The sequence below is a fragment of the Platalea leucorodia genome, assembly GCF_965183815.1.
Source record: "Platalea leucorodia genome assembly, contig: HAP1_HAP1_SCAFFOLD_114, whole genome shotgun sequence".
NCBI lineage: Eukaryota > Metazoa > Chordata > Aves > Pelecaniformes > Threskiornithidae > Platalea > Platalea leucorodia.
In genome coordinates this window covers 173766-180770 of record NW_028121420.1, presented here as the reverse complement: position 1 = coordinate 180770, position 7005 = coordinate 173766, and positions in this window count along the sequence as shown.

Here is a 7005-nt window from a genome sequence, read left to right as displayed (position 1 = left end):
AAGGGCTGAGTTGGAAGGGACCTGCAGCGGTCCTTCTGGACTCTCTAGCTGAGGTGAAGACGACTAGCAGGAGCAAGGCAAAGGCTGAGAGGGCTGCCGTCACTTTCCGGAAAGGGATTGAGGGTGAAGGCCAAGGCGGGAGAAAAGCTCTTGAGTGCAAGGAAAAAGATGGTCAAGAAGAGAAAAGGATTTGGGACTTCTTTCCCAGAAGAAGACCTCAGCATAAGCAGGGGAGTAGCAAATGTGCCTTGGTGCACGGGTCAGGAACGGCGAGGCCATCCTGCACGCGCTCTCCGTCTCTGCCCAGTTCACGCCGAGGGAAGCAAAAGCCTTGCTTTCACCTCTGGCATCCCCACAACCAAAGGAATGCAGATGGGACAAACAGCCTTGACGACGTAGTCTGAATGTCCAGATGTATTTAGCGGGACGCCCAGCAGCTGTGCCCAGGGCATGGCCAGCAAGGGCAGGGACAGCCCCCTGAGCCTCCTGGGCCCAGGGAGTGCCTCGGGGCCAGCAGCCCAAAGGCCTTCCTGGGAAGGATGCTGGGCGGAGGGCCGGCGGGCGGGGCTGCGCAGGGGGGGCCCCGTCACCCCCGTGTCACAGTGCCAGCACCCGGCAACGCAGCAGTCACCATGCCCCGGGGCAGCCTAAAAGGGAGCATGCTCCCGCGTCGCGCTGCCATAGCTGGCCTGGGGGCAGCGCCAAGACGTGCGAGAGGAAGTCCTTGAGGAGGCGGTGGAATTACTTGGCGAGGGCTGAGGGAGGAAGGCCGCAGGAGGCTTGACGAGGCTGCTGGAGACGAGAAGAACCCCCAACAGCTGGAGGTTCGCGAGGCTGGCTGGCCTTTTCAGCTGGGTAGCAGTGGCAAGAGCAAGGGAATGCCTTCTTGAGGAGCACTGCAGAGCTCGCCATCCTCATCCCTTGCGGAGCCAGTGTCAGCAGCCTTGAGGAATGGGCTGCAGAGATGTTGGCGGGGGTGCCGGTGCTTTGGAGCAGCCACTGGTGCCTTGCCAGGCGCAGGAAGGATCGTTGTCCCCCAGATGGATGAGGCCGGGGGCGTTTTGCCCCTCTGGGAAGGCCCTGAGGTGGCAGCAGGTGGAGGGAGAATCGGGGCTGGGCATCTCCTGGGAGGCGTGAGCAGCCTGCGGGCCGAGGAGGCAGGTCTTGCTCACGTGCTCAGGGAATAGCCCATGGCCGGCGATGCTGGGGTCAGGAAGGCATTTTGCCCCGGGGCAGATTGGCTCTGGTGCCCGGGGGTTTTTTGCCTTCCTCTGCAGCATTGAGCATGAGCACTTGTCAGGGCTCCTCTGGGCCATTTTGGCTGGGTTACTGCCTGCTGCTCATGCACCACGAAGGTGGCCTCTCGTGGCCTGCAGCTGCGGGGAGGAAGGCTTTTTTCCCCCCACGGTGGGCTAGCAAGTGTCCCCGGGGGTTTTTTGCCTTCCTCTGCAGCACTGAGCACGGCCACGTGCCAGGGCTCCTTTGGGCCGTTTTGGCTAGGTGCCTGCTGCTCCTGCTCCACCAAGGTGGCCCTCGTGCCCCGCATGCGGGGGGAGGACGCTTTCTGGACTCCCAGGGCGGACGCCCAGGGTGGCCCCCGGGGGTTGCTGCTTCTCCTGCGTAGCACTGAGCGCAGCCCCTTGTCAGGGCTCCCCTGGGCCCTTTGGGCTCAGTTCTTGCCCGCCGCTCTTGCACCTGCGAGGCGCCCCTCGTGCCCTGGCGCTCCCTGGCTCTTTTGCCCATTGCAGGTTTGGAGCAGGAGCGAGCTCTGCTCTTGCCTTGGCTCCGTTTCCCGAGGTGTCCTTGCTTGTGCAAAACAGCCTGTGCTTGGAAGGGCTGCAGGCTTGCTGCACCATGCAGAGCTGCAGCTTTTCAGCTCTCCCTGCATGTCCTCCAAGCGCAGGGCAGGCAGGAGAGCGCTTTTCATGCCTCCCTGGCCAAGCAGCGCAGCGGAGCAAGTTTTGGAAGGCAAAAGGGGTGCTTGTCATCGACACGTGTCCTACTTGTGAAAATAGCCCAGGGCAGCACACCCCTCCTCTTCTGCTGCTTTTCGCTGTGTGGTCGGTCCCCATCCTCCTTCTTCAAGTTCTTCTGCACTGTTGAGAAACGAGGGACTGCTTGGCCTGTCTTCCTGCTGCTCCTTTCTGCAGCTTTCCTTTGCCAGACTGCAAGGGATGCTTTTTCAAACTAAACTAAAGAACACATCAGCCTGCTCCTGGCTGCACATGCGCATTGTGTTCATGCTTGTGAGCCTCGGCTCTGAAAGAGATTCAGCAAAATAGCCTAAAAGAGCCTAAACCAAAATAAGATCAAATAAAATGATAAAATAATAAAATAACAAACCAAAATAAAAACGCGTAAAGCAAGGTCAAATAAAATAAGATAAACCAACATAAAATAAAATAATAAGAAATAACCCCAAGAAAATAGAATCAAATCAAATCCAATAACATCACAGGAAAGAAACGAAACTAAACTAACATAAACCAACAGAACAAGACAGAAAATAAAAGAAAGTAGAAGAAAGTAAAATCAAATGAAATCAAATCCTGTTTCTACTTGTATCCTTTTTGATTTGTGTCCTCGAAAGTGTTTCTGGAGCTGTAAACCCCCTGGCATTTCAGGCAAACAGTGGTCTCCTTGTTATTCGCCTCATCGTGAGTGCAGGGAATAGAACACAAGTGAAGAGAAGAGAAGGGTTGAGTTGGGAGGGACCTGCAGCGATCCTTCCGGACTCTCTAGCTGAGGTGAAGACGACTAGCAGGAGCAAGGCAAAGGCTGAGAGGGCTGCCGTCACTTTCCGGAAAGGGATTGAGGGTGAAGGCCAAGGCGGGAGAAAAGCTCTTGAGTGCAAGGAAAAAGATGGTCAAGAAGAGAAAAGGATTTGGGACTTCTTTCCCAGAAGAAGACCTCAGCATAAGCAAGGGAGTAGCAAATGTGCCTTGGTGCACGGGTCAGGAACGGCGAGGCCATCCTGCACGCGCTCTCCGTCTCTGCCCAGTTCACGCCGAGGGAAGCAAAAGCCTTGCTTTCACCTCTGGCATCCCCACAACCAAAGGAATGCAGATGGGACAAACAGCCTTGACGACGTAGTCTGAATGTCCAGATGTATTTAGCGGGACGCCCAGCAGCTGTGCCCAGGGCATGGCCAGCAAGGGCAGGGACAGCCCCCTGAGCCTCCTGGGCCCAGGGAGTGCCTCGGGGCCAGCAGCCCAAAGGCCTTCCTGGGAAGGATGCTGGGCGGAGGGCCGGCGGGCGGGGCTGCGCAGGGGGGGCCCCGTCACCCCCGTGTCACAGTGCCAGCACCCGGCAACGCAGCAGTCACCATGCCCCGGGGCAGCATAAAAGGGAGCACGCTCCCGCATCGCGCTGCCATAGCTGGCCTGGGGGCAGCGCCAAGACGTGCGAGAGGAAGTCCTTGAGGAGGCGGTGGAATTACTTGGCGAGGGCTGAGGGAGGAAGGCCGGAGGAGGCTTGACGAGGCTGCTGGAGACGAGAAGAACCCCCAACAGCTGGAGGTTGGCGAGGCTGGCTGGCCTTTTCAGCTGGCTAGCAGTGGCAAGAGCAAGGGAATGCCTTCTTGAGGAGCACTGCAGAGCTCGCCATCCTCATCCCTTGCGGAGCCAGTGTCAGCAGCCGTGAGGAATGGGCTGCAGAGATGTTGGCGGGGGTGCCGGTGCTTTGGAGCAGCCACTGGTGCCTTGCCAGGCGCCGGAAGGATCGTTGTCCCCCAGATGGATGAGGCCGGGGGTGTTTTGCCCCTCTGGGAAGGCCCTAAGGTGGCAGCAGGTGGAGGGAGAATCGGGGCTGGGCATCTCCTGGGAGGCGTGAGCAGCCTGCGGGCCGAGGAGGCAGGTCTTGCTCACGTGCTCAGGGAATAGCCCATGGCCGGCGACGCTGGGGTCAGGAAGGCATTTTCCCCCGGGGCAGATTGGCTCTGGTGCCCGGGGGTTTTTTGCCTTCCTCTGCAGCATTGAGCATGAGCACTTGTCAGGGCTCCTCTGGGCCATTTTGGCTGGGTTACTGCCTGCTGCTCATGCACCACGAAGGTGGCCTCTCGTGGCCTGCAGCTGCGGGGAGGAAGGCTTTCTTCCCCCCACCGTGGGCTAGCAAGTGTCCCCGGGGGTTTTTTGCCTTCCTCTGCAGCACTGAGCACGGCCCCTTGCCAGGGCTCCTTTGGGCCATTTTGGCTAGGTGCCTGCTGCTCCTGCTCCACCAAGGTGGCCCTCGTGCCCCGCATGTGGGGAGAGGACACTTTCTAGACTCCCAGGGCGGACGCCCAGGGTGGCCCCCGGGGGTTGCTGCTTCTCCTGCGTAGCATTGAGCGCAGCCCCTTGTCAGGGCTCCCCTGGGCCCTTTGGGCTCAGTTCTTGCCCGCTGCTCTTGCACCTGCGAGGCGCCCCTCGTGCCCTGGCGCTCCCTGGCTCTTTTGCCCATTGCAGGTTTGGAGCAGGAGCGAGCTCTGCTCTTGCCTTGGCTCCGTTTCCCGAGGTGTCCTTGCTTGTGCAAAACAGCCTGTGCTTGGAAGGGCTGCAGGCTTGCTGCACCATGCAGAGCTGCAGCTTTTCAGCTCTCCCTGCATGCGATGCAAGCGCAGGGCAGGCAGGAGAGCGCTTTTCATGCCTCCCTGGCCAAGCAGCGCAGCGGAGCAAGTTTTGGAAGGCAAAAGGGGTGCTTGTCATCGACACGTGTCCTACTTGTGAAAATAGCCCAGGGCAGCACACCCCTCCTCTTCTGCTGCTTTTCGCTGTGTGGTCGGTCCCCATCCTCCTTCTTCAAGTTCTTCTGCACTGTTGAGAAACGAGGGACTGCTTGGCCTGTCTTCCTGCTGCTCCTTTCTGCAGCTTTCCTTTGCCAGACTGCAAGGGATGCTTTTTCAAACTAAACTAAAGAACACATCAGCCTGCTCCTGGCTGCACATGCGCATTGTGTTCATGCTTGTGAGCCTCGGCTCTGAAAGAGATTCAGCAAAATAGCCTAAAAGAGCCTAAACCAAAATAAGATCAAATAAAATGATAAAATAATAAAATAACAAACCAAAATAAAAACGCGTAAAGCAAGGTCAAATAAAATAAGATAAACCAACATAAAATAAAATAATAAGAAATAACCCCAAGAAAATAGAATCAAATCAAATCCAATAACATCACAGGAAAGAAACGAAACTAAACTAACATAAACCAACAGAACAAGACAGAAAATAAAAGAAAGTAGAAGAAAGTAAAATCAAATGAAATCAAATCCTGTTTCTACTTGTATCCTTTTTGATTTGTGTCCTCGAAAGTGTTTCTGGAGCTGTAAACCCCCTGGCATTTCAGGCAAACAGTGGTCTCCTTGTTATTCGCCTCATCGTGAGTGCAGGGAATAGAACACAAGTGAAGAGAAGAGAAGGGTTGAGTTGGGAGGGACCTGCAGCGATCCTTCCGGACTCTCTAGCTGAGGTGAAGACGACTAGCAGGAGCAAGGCAAAGGCTGAGAGGGCTGCCGTCACTTTCCGGAAAGGTATGGAGGGGGAAGGCCAAGGGAGGAGAAAAGCTCTTGAGTGCAAGGAAAAAGATGGTCAAGAAGAGAAAAGGATTTGGGACTTCTTTCCCAGAAGAAGACCTCAGCATAAGCAGGGGAGCAGCAAATGTGCCTTGGTGCACGGGTCAGGAACGGCGAGGCCATCCTGCACGTGCTCTCCGTCTCTGCCCAGTTCACGCCGAGGGAAGCAAAAGCCTTGCTTTCACCTCTGGCATCCCCACAACCAAAGGAATGCAGATGGGACAAACAGCCTTGACGACGTAGTCTGAATGTCCAGATGTATTTAGCGGGACGCCCAGCAGCTGTGCCCGGTGCGTGGCCAGCAAGGGCAGGGACAGCCCCCTGAGCCTCCTGGGCCCAGGGAGTGCCTCGGGGCCAGCAGCCCAAAGGCCTTCCTGGGAAGGATGCTGGGCGGAGGGCCGGCGGGCGGGGCTGCGCAGGGGGGGCCCCGTCACCCCCGTGTCACAGTGCCAGCACCCGGCAACGCAGCAGTCACCATGCCCCGGGGCAGCCTAAAAGGGAGCACGCTCCCGCATCGCGCTGCCATAGCTGGCCTGGGGGCAGCGCCAAGACGTGCGAGAGGAAGTCCTTGAGGAGGCGGTGGAATTACTTGGCGAGGGCTGAGGGAGGAAGGCCGGAGGAGGCTTGACGAGGCTGCTGGAGACGAGAAGAACCCCCAACAGCTGGAGGTTCGCGAGGCTGGCTGGCCTTTTCAGCTGGGTAGCAGTGGCAAGAGCAAGGGAATGCCTTCTTGAGGAGCACTGCAGAGCTCGCCATCCTCATCCCTTGCGGAGCCAGTGTCAGCAGCCGTGAGGAATGGGCTGCAGAGATGTTGGCGGGGGTGCCGGTGCTTTGGAGCAGCCACTGGTGCCTTGCCAGGCGCCGGAAGGATCGTTGTCCCCCAGATGGATGAGGCCGGGGGCGTTTTGCCCCTCTGGGAAGGCCCTGAGGTGGCAGCAGGTGGAGGGAGAATCGGGGCTGGGCATCTCCTGGGAGGCGTGAGCAGCCTGCGGGCCGAGGAGGCAGGTCTTGCTCACGTGCTCAGGGAATAGCCCATGGCCGGCGACGCTGGGGTCAGGAAGGAATTTTGCCCCGGGGCAGATTGGCTCTGGTGCCCGGGGGTTTTTTGCCTTCCTCTGCAGCACTGAGCATGAGCACTTGTCAGGGCTCCTCTGGGCCATTTTGGCTGGGTTACTGCCTGCTGCTCATGCACCACGAAGGTGGCCTCTCGTGCCCTGCAGCTGCGGGGAGGAAGGCTTTTTTCCCCCCACGGTGGGCTAGCAAGTGTCCCCGGGGGTTTTTTGCCTTCCTCTGCAGCACTGAGCACGGCCACGTGCCAGGGCTCCTTTGGGCCGTTTTGGCTAGGTGCCTGCTGCTCCTGCTCCACCAAGGTGGCCCTCGTGCCCCACATGCGGGGAGAGGACACTTTCTAGACTCCCAGGGCGGACGCCCAGGGTGGCCCCCGGGGGTTGCTGCTTCTCC